At 43.3% G+C, this 18490-nt stretch overlaps 1 pseudogene; it reads left to right on the top strand.

The window, feature by feature from the left end:
• Window positions 1-18490, top strand: part of LOC115136275 (mediator of RNA polymerase II transcription subunit 13-like) — a 159539-nt pseudogene that overhangs the window by 63720 nt on the left and 77329 nt on the right.

Below are 18490 nucleotides of genomic sequence, written 5' to 3'. Positions count from 1 at the left end.
AGGCTCCTCTCCTCCGCTCTGCTCCTTCATCAGACAGCCTGACAGTAATGATGTGCCACCAGCAGCCCCCAAACACCCCCTCTGTCCCTCCCCCATCTATCCACATGTTCTGCTTTTCCCTGTCCTCCTACTCTTCCTCACTTACCCCTCCCTCTTTTCTCTACCTCTCCCCTGCTCCCATCCTTCTCTTCATCTCATTCTCTCTCTCCCTCCACCTTCTTTTTCCTCTTCTTCTTTCTTCCTCCCTCTGTCCCTCCCCCTCCCTCTAGCCCTCAGAGGGCTGTCCCCACTAGCTGAGGTCTGCTGCTGGAGACATCTGTACAATTAGCTGTAAAAGACACGCAGAGGACAGAGAGGAGGGAGCCTACAAAAAAACTGCAATAAAATAAATCCTAACAAAAGAAAGAGGAGGAGAAGGAGGAAAGCTTGAGGGAGCGATCATTACACCAGGCACAAGGGCTTTGCCTTAGGTTAACTAACAAAATGCCTACCCCACTCCTTCCCACCTCCTCCCATCCCACCTGGAACCTAATAATGGTGATCACTCTGTCCATTCTCTGATCTGACTGGAGTGCAGCACTGCACAGGGAAAATTAGCTGCAGTCATTCTTTCCCCCACTAGCCTCACAGTAATAATGTCAATTTAAGTTAGAGCCTGGTGCTGTTTAAATGTAAAAGTCATGTAAATGTAAACAAACACCGTATAGCCTCAAAACATGGTGAAAAATAAATAAATGATATGATGGCTGGTCAGTTCATAGCTCTTTCTATGAATTTGAGAGTGGTTACATTTCTCCAGCCCCATCCTTCAGCGTTTTACAGAAATAGTGGCGGGGAAGACACTTTGTAATTGTTTCAACTGCGGATTGGCCCTTTAAACCCTCCTGCTCTGTAGATTCAATAGCAGGTTCATGGATATATAAACTCAGCAAAAAAAGAAACGTCCTCTCACTGTCAACTGTGTTTATTTTCAGCAAAATTAACATGTGTAAATATTTGTATGACCATAAAAAGATTCAACAACTGAGACATAAACTGAACAAGTTCCACAGACATGTGACTAACAGAAATGGAATCATGTGTCCCAGAACAAAGGGGCGTCAAAATCCAAAGTAACAGTCATTATCTGGTGTGGCCACCAGCTGCATTAAGTACTGCAGTGCATCTCCTCCTCATGTGCTGCACCAGATTTGCCAGTTCTTGCTGTGAGGTGTTACCACACTCTTCCCCCAAGGCACCTGCAAGTTCCCAGACATTTCTTGGGGGAATGGCCGTAGCCCTCACCCTCCGATCCAACAGGTTCCAGATGTGCTCAATGGGATTGAGATCCGGGCTCTTGCTGGCCATAGCAGAACACTGACATTCCTGTCTTGCAGGAAATCACGCACAGAACGAGCAGTATGGCTGGTGGCATTGTCATGCTGGGGGGTCATGTCAGGATGAGCCTGCAGGAAGCGTACCACATGAAGGAGGACGATGTCTTCCCTGTAACGCACAGCTTTGAGATTGCCTGTAATGACAACAAGCTCAGTCTGATGATGCTGTGACACACCGCCCCAGACCATGACGGCCCCTCCACCTCCAAATCAATCCCGCTCCAGAGTACAGGCCTTGTGTAACGCTCATTCCTTCGACGATAAACGCAAATCCAACCATCACCCCTGGTGAGACAAAACTGTGACTCGTCAGTGAAGAGCACTTTTTGCCAGTCCTGTCTGGTCCAGTGACGGTGGGTTTGTGCCCATAGGTGACGTTGTTGCCGGTGATGTCTGGTGAGGACCTGCCTTACAACAGGCCTACAAGCTCTCAGTCCAGCCTCTCTCTGCCTATTGCAAACAGTCTGAGCACTGATGGAGGGATTGTGCATTCCTGGTGTAACTCGGGCAGTTGTTGTTGCCACCCTGTACCTGTCCCGCAGGTGTGATGTTCGGATGTACTTATCCTGTGCAGGTGTTATTACACGTGGTCTGCCACTGTGAGGACGATCAGCTGTCTGTCCTGTCTCCCTGTAGCGCTGTCTTTAGGCATCTTACAGTACGGACATTGCAGTATATTGCCCTGGCCACATCTGCAGTCCTCATGCCTAAGATACATTCAAGCAGATGAGCAGGGACCTTGGGCATCTTTCTTTTGGTGTTTTTCCAGAGTCATTGGAAAGGCCTCTTTAGTTTCCTAAGTTTTCATAACTGTGACCTTAATTCATTGCCGACCGTCTGTAAGCTGTTAGTGTCTTAACGACCGTACCACAGGTGCATGTTCATTAATTGTTTATAGTTCATTGAACAGGCATGGGAAACAGTGTTTAAGATCTGTGAAGTTATTTGGATTTTTATGAATTATCTTTGAAAGACTGGGTCCTGAAAAAGGGACGTTTCTTTTTTTGCTGAGTTTAGATAGATACTGTAATTAGATAGCACAGCTTTCCACTTGGTCTGTCTCTCTTCAGTCACTAGTATGTGTCAGTAGATGTATGCTATATCAGGGCTTGGAAAGTATATCAGATAGTGGACCAGACCTTCTGCTTTTTTCCCAACATACCAACCTGCCAATACTTTGTATGGGACTTGAGGTGGCAGACTGGAAGATATGCTGCTCTATGTGTTTGGTGCCATTATGCAAATGGATCAATGGGTTTAATGTGGAGTCAAATGTCCGCTGGTCATCAAATTATCTTCAATTAAAGATGGCGTTTAATGCTCTGTGGTGGGACCACTGATGTGTCCAGTACTTTATGTCAGAGCACTGCCGTTCTATGAATGGGTGGTTGTTGTGTATTTGACATCAGTACAAACAAACCCGCAGAATTCCCAGTGTGTGTGTGCCGGTATGTGTTCTCGCCATGAGCTATGTTTCTGTTTTAGCAGACCGAGCGTAGCGGCAGAGAGGGGCTGACGTCTGCTAGTCCCCCGCCCTCCTACACCTCCCTTCTTCCAGTCCCTCACTCCCTCGCTCCTCTCATCTCTGATAGGCTTGGTTTAGTGTGCGGCAGAGCACTCCAGCCTTTTTAAGATATGACCTCATAAAACAGCGCAGTGTGAATGTAATGAACTCTCAGCACCTTTGACTGATCTGAGCATATTTACCATGTCTTCAGGGAGATGGAGACAGAAAGAGAGAAGGGGACGGAGGGAGGGTTGTGTATTATGGAGTGGACAGCATAGAATTTCAGAGGTGTGTATGATTCAGTCAGTCTTGTCACACTGTCTGTTTGTTTCCCATTGTAGTCTCTGAGGAAACTGGATGTTCACTCAATTGTCTGGTGAAGTCACCATCCACTTACTAGCTACTATGGCCCCTCCATTTAATCTCAGCGTGGTGGGAATATGAATATAGATTGACTACCCTTCTCCTTAAAATGTCCTGACCTTGAGTGGCTTGCATTTAGCTGGCCAGCACTGTGTGTGTTCCAGATGTTCTCTCTCTGTGAGACTGCCTTCTCTCCCCCTTCTCCCTCCCTCAAGCCAGCCAGCCAGCCCGTTAGTTTCAAGTTTTGAAGTCACGTGCACAAATACAGTGAAATGCCTTTCTTGCAAACTCAAAACCCAATAATCAATAACAATGTAATACAAAAAAAACCAAGAAGAAATATATTAAGAACACAACTAAGTAAGCATTCTAAATACAGACTGATGGAGAAAGATTCAGTATGTATAGGGTTAAGGTGACTAAGCAATAGGATATAAGATAAACAGAGTAGCAGCAGCTTGTATGTGAGTGGGTGTAGAGTCAGTATAAATGTATGTGCATTATGTGTGAGTGAGCAGATAATGGAGTGAGTGTGTAGGGCCCCGTGAGTGTGCATAGAGACAGTGCAAAAATAAAAGGTCAATAAGGGGATACAACGTTAACTTGGATAGTTCGTGTAGCTATTTTGTTAGCTATTTATCAGTCTTATTGCTTGGGGATAGAAGCTGTTCAAGAGCCTGTTGGTGCCAGACTTGATCCACCGGTACTGCTTGTCGTGCGGAAGCAGAGAGAATAGTTTTTAACGATTTTTCAGGCCTTTTTACCACTACGCCTGATAAAGATGTCCTGGATGGCAGGGAGCTCGGCCCCAGTGGTGTACAGCGTTGTCCGCACCACCCTCTGTAGCGCCATGCGATCGAGGGCGGTGCTATTACCATACCAGTTAGTGATGCAGACAGTCAAAATGCTGTCAATGGTACAGCTGTTTAACTTTTTTTCAACATCCTGAGGGGGAAGAGGCGCTGTCGCACCTTCTTCACTACTGTGCGCGTTTGTTTGGACCATTTTAAGTATTTTGTGATTTGGAAACCGAGGAACTTGAAGCTCTCGTCCTGCTCATTTTGGCCACGTCAATGTGGATGGAGGCGTGCTTGTCCCCCGTTTCTTGTATTCAACGATCAGCTCCTTGATCTTACTGACATTTAGGGAGAGGTTGTTGTTCTGGCACCACACTGCCAGGTCACTGACCTCTCTGTAGGCTGACTTAACGCCGCCGGTGATCAGTCCACGCAGTCGTGGGTGAAAAGGGAGTACAGGAGGGGACTAAGTACACACCCCTGTGGAGCCCCTGTTTTTAGGGTCAGTGTGGCAGAGGGGATGTTGCTTACCCTCACCACCTAGGGTCGGCTGTGTGCTTAGAGCTGTTGTCCTGCTGGAAGGTGAACCTTAGCCCCAGTCTGAGGTCCTGAGCGCTCTGGAGCAGGTTTCCATCAAGGATCTCTCTGTACTTTGCTCCGTTCATCTTTTCCTCGATCCTGAATGGTCTCCCAGTCCCTGCAGCTGTAAAACATCCCCACAGCATGATGCTGCCACCAACATGCTTCACTGTAGGGATGGTGCCAGATTTCCTCCAGAGTTGACGCTTGGCATTCAGGCCAAGGAGTTCAGTATTGGTTTCATCAGACCAGAGAATCTTGTTTCTCATGCTCTGAGAGGCATTTAGGTTCCTTTTGGCAAACTCCAAGCAGGCTGTCATGTGCCTTTTACTGAGGAGTGGCTTCCATCTGGCAATGGATGGTGGAGTGCTGCAGAGATGGTTGTCCTTCTGGAAGGTTCTCCCATCTCCACAGATGAACTCTGGAGCTCTGTCAGAGTGACCATCGGGTTCTTGGCCATCTCCCCGACGAAGGCCCTTCTCCCCTGATTGCTCAGTTTGGACGGGCGTTCAGCTCTAGGAAAAGTCTTGGTGGTTACAAACTTCTTCCATTTAAGAATGATGGAGGCCACTGTGTTCTTGGGGACCTTCAATGCTGCAGAAATGTTTTGGTACCCTTCCCCAGATCTGTGCCTCGACACAATCCTGTCTCGGATCTCTACGGACAATTCCTTCGACCTCATGGCTTGGATTTTGCTCTGACATGCACTTTCAACTGTGGAACCTGATAGACAGGTGTGTCCCTTTCCAAAGCATGTCCAATCAATTGAATTTACCACAGGTAGATTTCAATCAAGTTGTAGAAACATCTCAAGGATGATCAATGGAAACAGGATGTACCTGAGCTCAATTTCGAGTCTCATAGCAAAGGATTTGGATATATTTAATTTTTTAATTTTTAATACCTTTGCAAAAAAGTATTAAAATCTTTTTTATCTGTCTCATTATGGGGTATTGTGTGTAGATTGATGATGAAAATGTATAATTTAATCCATTTTAGAACAAGGCTTTAAACCTCTTGGGGCCACTAGTTCCCATTTGGGAACCCCCCCCACCCCCCCTGAGCTGTAATGTGGCGCAGGGAACGCAAGAAATAATCCTAAAAATATTTAACCTCCACAGATTAGCAAGAAAAATGGCTCAAATGAAAGATAAACAAGTTGTTTATCTACCCAGCAAGTCAGATTTCTAAAATGTTTTACGGCGAAAACATAGCACATATTTATGTCCAACCACCACTGCAGACATACCTCATTAGCATAGCCAAGTAGGAAAAAATATGCAATCAACAAACGCAGGATTAAAAGAAAAATCATTTCACTAACCTTTTGAAATCTTCACCAGATGACAGTAATATAACATGTTACACAGTACATTCATTTTTTTTTCAATAATCTGCAATATATATCCATAAATCTCTGTTTACAATTATGCATCGTTCAAAAAATGCTACTGCAATGTCAGGAGAAATGAAATAGCTCCGGCAGATAACGTCAGCTAACAAGGAATACACATCATAAACTTTGACTAAATATGCATGTTTTACATATGTATGGCAAGATACACTTCTTCTAAATGCAATCGCTGTGTTACATTTATTTTTAACGTTACATTTTGCGTTCACTAGGCTATAATAGGGAGTCGGCGCTCCCATTTAGCATAATGACTCCTCTATCTTGGAGTCGACAGAAACCCAAAATTAACACATAAATATTCCCTTACCGTTGCTGTTCTTCCATCAGAAGACCGGGAAGGGTTAATACTCACCAAATTAGCGTTCAGTTTTCAAGTCTGTGTCTTTCGGTTCTCAAACTAGCCACATTTCGGTCGAAATGTATGCAAATTTCTAGTGGATGCGCAACAAAACGTCGAAAGTATATATAATATGTCGAGTAAACTTGTCAAACTATGTTCATAATTAAGCTTTAACATGTTATAAAGGTCTACAGCAATCGTGAGGGCGAACAGACACACACACGTCTTTTAATCGATCCTGAGGGAAAGAGAGAAAAAGTCCAGAGCGCGCAAAGGGGTGCACTTTTTTCTGGCGTGACCGAGACCTTTCGGCACGCTCAAAGTCTCGTGAGCGCGCGATTCTCACAGTTACACGCCTCATCGAAAGCAGGCTTCGCGCTGAACACATACAGAGTCTTCTCAGGGTTGTAACTGCTTGGTAAGTGCGTATACGATGACGTCAAAGTGGTGGCAACTTTTTTCATTACAAGAGAGACTTTGGGAGAATGCATGCCCTGACACTTCTGCTTTACATAGAGACAAAATTTAAACGGTTTTAGAAGCTTTAGAGTGTTTTCTATTCGATAATATTTTTTATATGCATATATTAGCAACTTTTGACAAAAATGTATCATGTTTTATAGGGGTACCCAATTCCTCCAGAAGGGGCAGTAATCAGGGCTAGCCCTTTAATGTAACAAAATATGGAAAAAGTCAAGGGCTCTTAATACTTCCGAATGCATTGCATATACAGTATATACAGTTGAAGTCTGAAGTTTACATACACTTAGATTGGAGTCATTAAAACTCATTTTTCAACCACTCCACAAGTTTCTTGGTAACAAACTATAGTTTTGGCAAGTCGGTTAGGACATCTACTTTGTGCATGACACAAGTCATTTTTCCCATTATTGTTTACAGACAGATTATTTCACTTATAATTCACTGTATCACAATTCCATTTTGTCAGAAGTTTACATACACTAAGTTGACTGCCTTTAAACAGCTTGGAATGTTCCAGAAAATGATGCCATGGCTCTAGAAGCTTCTGATAGGCTACATAATTTGAGTCAATTGGAGGTGTACCTGTGGATGTATTTCATGGCCTACCTTCAAACTCAGTGCCTCTTTGCTTGACATCATGGGTTAATCAAAAGAAATCAGCCAAATCCTCAGAATTTTTTTTGTAGACCTCCACAAGTCTGGTTCGTCCTTGGGAGGCATTTCCAAACGCCTGAAGGAACCACTATCATCTGTACATACAATAGTACACAAGTATAAACACCATGGGACAATGCAGCCATCATACGGCTCAGGCAGGAGATGCGTTCTGTCTCTTAAAGATGAACGTACTTTGATGTGAAGAGTGTAAATCAATCCCAGAACAACAGCAAAGGACCTTGTGAAGATGCTGGGTCAGGTACAAAAGTATCTATATCCACATTAAAACGAGTCCTATATCAACATAACCTGAAAGGCCACTCAGCAAGGAAGAAGCCACTGCTCCAAAACCGCTATAAAAAAGCCAGACTATGGTTTGCCACTGCACATGGGGACAACGGTCATCCTTTTTGGAGAGATGTCCTCTGGTCTGATGAAACAAAAATAGAACTGTTTGACCATAATGACCATCGTTGTGTTTGGAGGGAAAAGGGGGAGGCTTGCAAGCCGAATAACTCCATCCCAACCTTGAAGCACGGGGGTGGCAGCATCATGTTGTGGTGGTGCTTTGCTGCAGGAGGGATTGGTGCACTTCACAAAATAGATGGCATCATGAGGAAGTAAAATTATGTGGATATTTTGAAGCAACATCTCAAGACATCAGTCAGAAAGTTAAAGTTTGGTCGCAAATGGGTCTTCCAAATGGACATTGACCTCATGGATACTTCCAAAGTTGTAGCAAAATGGCTTAAGGACAACAAAGTCAAGGTATTGGAGTAGCCATCACAAATCTCTGTCCTCAATCCTATAGTTTATGTGAGGACAGAACTGAAAAAGCGTGTGCGAGCAAAGAGGCCTACAAACCTGACTCAGTTACACGAGCTCTGTCAGGAGGAATGGGCCAAAATTCACCCAACTTATTGTGGAAAGCTTGTGGAAGGTTACCCAAAACGTTTGACCCAAGTTAAACCATTTAAAAGCAATGTTTCCAAATACTAATTGAGTGCATGTAAACTTCTGACCCACTGGAAATGTGATGAAAGACATAAAAGCTTAAATAAATCCTTCTCTTTACTATTATTCTGACATTTCACGTTCTTAAAATAAAGTGGTGATCCTCACTGACCTGAAACAGGGAATCTTTACTAGGATTAAATGTCAGGAATTGTGAAAACTTGAGTTTAAATGTATTTGGCTAAGGTGTATGTAAACTTCCAACTTCAACTAGTATCTTTTATCTTTCTGCCAAAAGTCAAAGAGATTAGTCCCCCCCCCCCTCTGCTTCCTATAAGCATTTTGTCCCTCCTCCTTTCTTCTCCCCTCTGCTCCCCGTACACACGCATGTTTTTCTGAAGGAAGAGCAGCATCACAACTTTATTCATTTGCCCAATTTCTCTCATTCACTTTTGCTTGTAAATGTCCCCACCACTAGCTCTGCTTGTATAACCTTTTAACCTCTTGCTCCTACCCGACACGCAGGCGTCCCATCTAGACATCTGGAAATGCAAATGCGCTACGCTAAATGCTAATAGCACTCGTTAAAACTCAAACGTTCATTAAAATACACATGCAGGGTACTGAATTAAAGCTACACTCATTGTGAATCCAGGCAACAAGTCAGATTTTTAAAATGCTTTTCGGCGAAAGCATGAGAAGCTATTATCTGATAGCATGTAACACCCCAAAAGACCCGCAGGGGACGTAAACAAAATAATTAGCATAGTCGGCGCTACACAAAACGCACAAATAAAATATAAAACATTCATTACCTTTGACCATCTTCTTTGTTGGCACTCCTAGATGTCCCATAAACATCACTATTGGGTCTTTTTTTTCCGATTAAATCGGTCCATATATAGCCTAGATATCGATCTATGAAGACTGTGTGATCAAGGAAAAAAATAGCGTTTTATAACGTAACGTCATTTTTTTAAATTAAAAAAGTTGACGATAAACTTTCACAAAACACTTCGAAATACTTTTGTAATGCAACTTTAGGTATTAGTAAACGTTAATAAGCGATCAAATTGATCACGAGGCGATGTATATTCTATAGCTGTACGTCTGGAAATAATGTCCGGGTAAATCTCAACCAAAATATCCGGTCGGAGACCGGAAGAAATGCGCTGCCTCGTGTCCCTTTGACCAAGAAACAAATCGTAGGCAAATGACAAGACTGTTGACATCGTGTGGAAGCTGTAGGTATTGCAACCTCGGCCCCATTTAATGTGGTTCACGTTTAACAATGGGTTCAAGTGGTGCATGGATATATTTTCCCATTTTCAGTGATCAGATTTTCCTGCACTTTTCGATGAAACGCACATTCTGTTATAGTCACAGCCGTGATTTAACCAGTTTTATCAACGTCTTGAGTGTTTTCTAGCCACACATACTAATCATATGCATATACTATATTCCTGGCATGAGTAGCAGGGCGCTGAAATGTTGCGCGATTTTTAACAGAATGTTCGAAAAAGTAGGGGGTAGGAGTAACAGGTTAAGCTGTCTTTGCAATTAGTTTAGGTTAGTTTTTTGCTTTTTAGCATTTAGCTGTGTGATTTCGTTATTAGTTTGTGCAAATTTGGTTAGCATTCTGGTAATAGAGGCCTAATGGGATTTTCTTGTGTTTTTAGCGCCCCCTTGTGTGCAATGCCGTTAATTCCGTAAATCCCTTGATGAGAGAAGGACGGTATGATGATGTGAAAATATGGATACCACCCAAGCCTAGTATACACCCTTATATTATACTAGGGAAATTGTGTTTCCATAGCTAGGGCTGACTATAGCTAGGTTTCCATACAATTGTCGACAGATTTTTATGCAGATATTATAAAATCGGCATAATTGTTTTTCCCCCACAAGAGATATTTCCTTCAAATTGACTTGTTGCTGATTAAAAGCTGTGCGTGATGAGGCAGTGCATATAAAAATACCTTTTGTGGTTAAATTATACAAGTTAAATGGGTTATACAAGTTAAATGACTTTCCATCGCATTTTCAACTCGACTGAGGGTTTTCTCACAAAAATGTTGCGTTATATCGCGAGTGTGCCCACTGGTATCGGCACGTGTACTCAATTATTATTATTATTATTATTATTTTTTTTTTTTACCTTTATTTAACTAGACATCAGCTCCAGATACAGTGCAGGTATAACCTACAATACATGATGAGATTATTATGGACAAAAGCACCTGATCATTTTTTGTCAAACGGCAGCCAAGCATCACCAGAATAAGACCCTCAAAATGTATTAGAACGTAGCATCAAGCTCGTTACTGTGCACTTTCACCAGCCTGTGAAGTTCATCATAACTTATTTAATATGTAACTAAGTAAACTGCATGTTTTACCAAGTCGTAGAGGGAGGACCACGCAACATGTCATCCTGTGACTCTAAGTTTACTTTGATATAATGGTTATTCTATAAATATTTGCACATAAAAGTGTTTCCACCGACATTTATCGCATAATTAATTTTACCAGCACAAAAAGATCCAACCTTGTCTAGTGTATTTTATTTTGACTTTCTTTGGAAAGTTTACAGACAAATGTTCTGTTTATATCAGGCCTGCCATATACTTTACTCGCATAAAAAAGTTGGATGGAATCTTGGTTACTGAGGACTTGTAAAAAGTAGAATCAACAACCTCTGCAACAAAGACTGTTGCTTTGTGAGATTGTGTTAAAGTTCACAGTTAGACATTGTTATGTCAATGTCAGCTGAAAAGTACCAGTGACCTGGCATTGTCCTCAAGTCAGAGCAGGTCAGAGCAGGTACGCCAGAGACATGGCCCAGTGAGACACGGGTTCCGGTCCATGTAGATGGAAACAGAAAAGTCTGAGCCTTTTGGGTAAAACTGTGGGGTAAATTCTGTATGGAAATATGCACCAGTATGAACACTGGATGGCTGGTGGAAGGAGAATGAATGAAAGGATGGGGTTACAGAAAAGAACACAGGTGTAATTTTATTTGTACCTTTATTTAACTAGGCAAGTCAGTTAAGAACAATTTCTTATTTACAATGACAGCCTAGGAACAGTGGGTTAACAGCCTGTTCAGGGGCAGAACAACAGATTTGTACCTTGTCAGCTCGGGGGTTTGAACTTGCAAACATTCCGGTTACTAGTCCAACGCTCTAACCACTAGGCTACCCTGCTGCCCCAGGATGGATGGATGCAGTATGATGGGGATGGGGATTTATTCTGAAGTAACACAGCTTCTGTACTGAGACTGGCTGTGTGTATCTCTTTTTCTCTCTACCTCTCTCTCCCTCTCTCCCTCCAGTCATCCTAAGTCCGTTTGGTCTGAACGGGACTCTGACAGGTCAGTCATTCAAGCTGTCAGACCCTCCCACCCAGAAACTGATAGAGGAGTGGAACCAGTTCTATCCCATAAGCCCCAGCTCTAAAGACAAGGACAAAAATGACTCTCCATCGGAGGACAAGATGGAGTACATGGACTGGGAGGATGACTCGCTGGCCGCTGTAGAGGTCCTCGTTGGTAAGACCTCTCTCTCGCCAACACAGACCTCTTGACTTTTTCCACATTTTGTTATGTTACAGCCTTATTCTAAAATGCATAAATCGTTTTTTTTGCCCCCAATATTCTACACACAATGCTCCATAATGACGAAGCGAAAAAAGGTTTTTAAACATTTTAACAAATGTATAATAAAAAAAAAAACGTATTTACATAAGTTATTCAGACTCGAAATTGAGCTCAGGTGCATCCTGTTTCCATTTATCATCCCTGAGATGTTTCTACAACTTGATTGGAGTCCACCTGTGGTACATTCAATTGATTGGACATGATTTGGAAAGGCACACACCTGTCTATTTAAGGTCCCACAGTTGACAGTGTATGTCAGAGCAAAAACCAAGCCATGAGGTCGAAGGAACTGTCCGTAGAGCTCAGAGAAAGGAGTGGGTCGATTTCACAGATCTGGGGAAGGGTACCAAAAACGGTCTGCAGCATTGAAGGTCCCCAATAACACAGTGGCCTCCATCACCAGCGACTCCCATGGCGGGCCGGGCGCAGTGCGCGCTAACCAAGGTTGCCAGGTGCACGGTGTTTCCTCCGACACATTGGTGCGGCTGGCTTCCAGGTTGGATACGCGCTGTGTTAAGAAGCAGTGTGGCTTGGTTGGGTTGTGTATTGGAGGACACATGACTTTCAACCTTTGTCTCTCCCGAGCCCGTACGGGAGTTGTAGCGATGAGACAAGCTAGTAGCTACTAAAAACAATTGAATACCACGAAATTGGGGAGAAAACGGGGTAAAAATTTAAAAAAATATATTTTTTAAGTCTGTAATTGCTGCCAAAGATGCTTCAAATAAGAACTGAGTGAAGGGTCTGAATACTTATGTAAATGTTTAACTTATATATTATTTTACACATTTGCAAAAAAATCTAAAAAACAGTTTTTGCTTTATCATTATGGGGTATTGTGTGTAGATTAATGGGGAGGGGGGGAATGATTTAATTCATTTTGGAATAAGGCTGTAATGTAACAAAATGTGGAAAAAGTCTAGGGGTCTGAATACTTTCCGAATGCACTGTATATGAAATGGGGAAAAGGGACGGGGGTTCCATTCCTGCACGGATCACATACACATACTTAACTACTAATAATGAGTGGGTGTTTGTCTCTACCTCCAGGTGGTGTGAGGATGGTGTACCCAGCCTGCCTGGTGCTGGTGCCCCAGTCTGACATCCCGGCCGTGGTCCCCCAGGGGTCCTCGCACTGCACCGCCATCTATTCTGGTGGCCACCAAGTGCCTGCATCCCAACGAGAGCCTGCCATCTCCTCAGTCACCCTCACGCCCCCAACCTCACCCGAGGATGCCCATACAGGTACAATGAGTACGTGGATAGAAACATGTCAACCTATATTTAAGTCTGTCTGTATATTATAGATTAGGCCAGTGGTCACCAATCGGTCGACAGCAATTGACTGGTTGATCTCCAAAGCATTTCTAGTCGATCGGCAAACATTCTTGTAAAAAAACAACAATAAAGCTGCGTTCCTCTTTTTTATTAGTCTCTTGCTGTTGGTTGTAGGTGCACCCGATTCAGCTGCCCTGCGCGCTGGGTAATCGAATGGTTCATATTTTGAACCATTTCATGTGTCTGAAGGTACAAACTCTACCTTCCTGGCGGGCCCGGGGAGCAAATCAAGTGCACTATAGGCTTACCGCTGGGCAATCGGATGGCACAGATTACCATATCAGCAGTATCGTAGCAGGCGTAAAAGAAAGCTACAGCAAAGTTGATACTGAAAGTTGTGAAACCTTTTACAGTGCCTTTGCAAAAGTATTCATCCACCTTGGTGTTTTTCCTATTTTGTTACATTACAACCTGTAATTTAAATCGATTTTTATTATGATTTCATCTAATAGTCCAAATTGGTGAAGTGAAATGAAAAGAATAACTTATTTAAATATATTTTTAAAATGCAAAGTGGTACTGTATGTGCAGGGCATATGAAAAGTGGTGCGTGCTATGAATCCCCTAAATAAGATCTGGTGCAACCAATTACAGCTTTTTGGCCATCAAGGAAAATGCTATTTCTGCCGCAAACCCAACACTCATCACCCCTAGATCACCATCTCCACAGTGAAGCATGGTGGTGGCAGCATCATGCTGTGGGGATTTTTTTCATCGGCAGGGACTGGGAAACTGGTCCGAATTGAAGGAATGATGGATGGAAATAAATACAGGGAAATTCTTGAGGGAAACCTGTTTCAGTCTTCTAGAGATTGAGACTGGTACGGAGGTTCACCTTCCGTACAATGACCCTAAGCATACTGCTAAAGCAACACTCGAGTGGTTTAAGGGGTATATTTAAATATTTAAATGTCTTGGAATGGCCAGGTCAAAGCCCAGACCTCAATCCAATTGAGAACCTGTGATATGATTTAAAGATTGCTGTACACCAGCGGAACCCATCCAACTTGAAGGAGCTGGAGCAGTTTTGCCTTGAAGAATGGGCAAAAATCCCAGTGGCTAGATGTGCCAAGTTTATAGAGACATACCCCAAGAGACTTGCAGCTGTAATTGCTGCAAAAGGTGGCTCTACAAAGTATTGACTTTGGGGGGGTGAATAGTTATGCACGCTCCGTTTTTTTTGTCTTATTTCTTGTTTGTTTCCCAATAAAGATTTTGCATCTTCAAAGTGGTAGTCATGTTGTGTAAATCAAATGATACAACCCCCCCCAAAATCTATTTTAATTCCAGGTTGTAAGGCAACAAAATAGGAAAAATGCCAATGGATAGACTGACAACAAATACAGCAAAGAGCTGCTGTTTTTATGACTGAGTTCATGTTTCAGTTCTTACTTTTTATTCAACACTTTTATAAACCATACATTTACGCATCCTTCCTACTTCCACTCGCACTACAACCAGCACTGCAGCTGTAATGAAAGAGTAGGAAAATGTATCAATAGGCTTGCGTTGTTATTGCTAGCGGCTTTTACATTTTTTTTATGTAGAGGAATATTTCACTTTCTCTGTCCATAGGAGTAACAACATGAATTTGTGCATGAGGCAGAAATAATGCTGTGTGACTTGAGTTTCGCCATCAGCTGGAAGACGGTGTCCCCTTTTTGGTCAGTGTCAACGAAGGAAAGGGACAGCGGAGGGGTGTAGCGAGGCGGACCCTCAGTCTGCTGCTCTCTCTCTCCGCTGAGACTGAACATCAGATGCAGGCACCATCAGCCCAGTAAAATTAAAATAAAAAGCAAGCTGTGCCTCAGAAGTAATACAACAACTGATCTATTTCCAGTGTGATCATATAGCCTACCTCAAATTTTGAAATATATATATTTTTTAAATTTCCGACTACAAAGCATTGGCAGGGCAATTCAAGCAAAGCCAATATGTGGTGATAATAGGGGCCTATAGCCTACTGCACACACCTAATTGCTACTGTACTTTTTAAAAATAGGTTAATGTAGCATAGGCCTACTTTTTAAAAATCATGTATAAAAAAATCTGAGTGGTAGATCCCGGGTTGTATGTTGACTCAGAAAGTGATCTTGACCCAGAAAAAGTTGTTGACTACTGGATTAGGTAAATATGATATATCATATCATATCATATCATATCATAAATCATATAGTAATAGAATATATATATATAGAATATATATGAATATATATGATAAAAATGTGTCTGGAGAGTTGCTGTGACACATGTCCCTCATACATGGGCGCCTGACTTTGTCTGAAAGTGGGGGTGAAAAATATATACAAAAGTATTTAGTCAGCCACCAATTGTGCAAGTTCTCCCACTTAAAAAGATGAGAGAGGCCTGTAATTTTCATCATAGGTACACTTCAACTATGACAGACAAAATGAGGAAAAAAATCCAGAAAATCACATTGTAGGATTTTTTAATGAATTTATTTGCAAATTTCAATCATATACAGCCTGCATGTTTTGTTATTGTGTAGGCCTAATTTGATTAATAGAAACAAAGAACAGCACTGCATACATAATGTAATTGTGTTTTGGTTCTTAGAACCACACATTTTGAACAAAAATCATTCTACTATATCCTACCTTGAGAATCGGCAGGGTAGCCTAGTGGTTAGAGCGTTGGACTAGTAACCGGAAGGTGACAAGTTACAAATCTGCTCTGCCCCTGAACAGGCAGTTAACCCACTGTTCCTAGGCCGTCATTGAAAATAAGAATTTGTTCTTAACTGACCTGCCTAGTTAAATAAAGGTATCAAATCTGTAGCTACAGGACTAGGCTACTATTAATTGTCATTCTGTTTAATAGTTTCAAGTTTTAATGTCACATGCACAAGTACAGTGAAATGCCTTTCTTGCAAACTCAAAACCCAACAATGCAGTAATCAAAATCAGTGTATTACTAGAAAAAAACATAGGTGCTTACAGACAGCTTGGCTACATTGCAAGGGTTGGAACCAGTCATTTCTTTGAGGAGCAGAATCAGAACCGCGTAAGTGACCTATACTGTTCTGGAACAGAACAAAAAGCATGGGAACCGGTTAATAATGTTATTTTACATTCCAGGCACTTTTTTCCAGTCCCACAAAAACACAACAAAGTGTCTATGCAAAGCCCTCACTCTGTCATTCAGAAATGTATTCCAGTGTCTGCCTGCCAGCTGAAAATATGTCGTTCCCATAGCAACGATAAAAACATTCCCAAACCAGAAACCGTGGATTGATGGCAGCATTCGCGTGAAACTGAAAGCGCGAACCACTGCTTTTAATCAGGGCAAGGTGTCTGGTAATATGTCCGAATATAAACAATGCAGCTATTCCCTCCGCAAGGCTATTAAACAAGCTAAGCGTCAGTACAGAGACAAAGTGGAATCTCAATTCAATGGCTCAGACACAAGAGGCATGTGGCAGGGTCTACAGTCAATCACGGACTACAAGAAGAAACCCAGCCCAGTCACGGACCAGGATGTCTTGCTCCCAGGCAGACTAAATAACTTTTTTGCCCGCTTTGAGGACAATACATTGCCACTGACACGGCCTGCAACGAAAACATGCGGTCTCTCCTTCACTGCAGCCGAGGTGAGTAAGACATTTAAACGTGTTAACCCTCGCAAGGCTGCAGGCCCAGACGGCATCCCCAGCCGCGCCCTCAGAGCATGCGCAGACCAGCTGGCCGGTGTGTTTACGGACATATTCAATCAATCCCTATACCAGTCTGCTGTTCCCACATGCTTCAAGAGGGCCACCATTGTTCCTGTTCCCAAGAAAGCTAAGGTAACTGAGCTAAACGACTACCGCCCCGTAGCACTCACTTCCGTCATCATGAAGTGCTTTGAGAGACTAGTCAAGGACCATATCACCTCCACCCTACCTGACACCCTAGAACCACTCCAATTTGCTTACCGCCCAAATAGGTCCACAGACGATGCAATCTCAACCACACTGCACACTGCCCTAACCCACCTGGACAAGAGGAATACCTATGTGAGAATGCTGTTCATCGACTACAGCTCGGCATTCAACACCATAGTACCCTCCAAGCTCGTCATCAAGCTCGAGACCCTGGGTCTCGACCCCGCCCTGTGCAACTGGGTTCTGGACTTCCTGACGGGCCGCCCCCAGGTGGTGAGGGTAGGCAACAACATCTCCTCCCCGCTGATCCTCAACACGGGGCCCCACAAGGGTGCGTTCTGAGCCCTCTCCTGTATTCCCTGTTCACCCACGACTGCGTGGCCATGCACGCCTCAACTCAATCATCAAGTTTGCGGACGACACAACAGTGGTAGGCTTGATTACCAACAACGACGAGACGGCCTACAGGGAGGAGGTGAGGGCCCTCGGAGTGTGGTGTCAGGAAAATAACCTCACACTCAACGTCAACAAAACTAAGGAGATGATTGTGGACTTCAGGAAACAGCAGAGGGAACACCCCTATCCACATCGATGGATCAGTAGTGGAGAGGGTAGCAAGTTTTAAGTTCCTCGGCATACACATCACAGACAAACTGAATTGGTCCACTCACACTGACAGCGTCGTGAAGAAGGCGCAGCAGCGCCTCTTCAATCTCAGGAGGCTGAAGAAATTCGGCTTGTCACCAAAAGCACTCACAAACTTCTACAGATGCACAATCGAGAGCATCCTGGCGGGCTGTATCACCGCCTGGTACGGCAACTGCTCCGCCCTCAACCGTAAGGCTCTCAGAGGGTAGTGAGGTCTGCACAACGCATCACCGGGGCAAACTACCTGCCCTCCAGGACACCTACACCACCCGATGTTACAGGAAGGCCATAAAGATCATCAAGGACATCAACCACCCGAACCACTGCCTGTTCACCCCGCTATCATCCAGAAGGCGAGGTCAGTACAGGTGCATCAAAGCTGGGACCGAGAGACTGAAAAACAGCTTCTATCTCAAGGCCATCAGACTGTTAAACAGCCTCCACTAACATTGAGTGGCTGCTGCCAACACAATGTCATTGACACTGACCCAACT

This window comes from Oncorhynchus nerka, linkage group LG10, assembly GCF_034236695.1.
Source record: "Oncorhynchus nerka isolate Pitt River linkage group LG10, Oner_Uvic_2.0, whole genome shotgun sequence".
Classification (NCBI taxonomy): domain Eukaryota; kingdom Metazoa; phylum Chordata; class Actinopteri; order Salmoniformes; family Salmonidae; genus Oncorhynchus; species Oncorhynchus nerka.
Note: the sequence above shows the minus strand (reverse complement) of the source record. Positions and strands in the feature narration are given on the sequence as shown.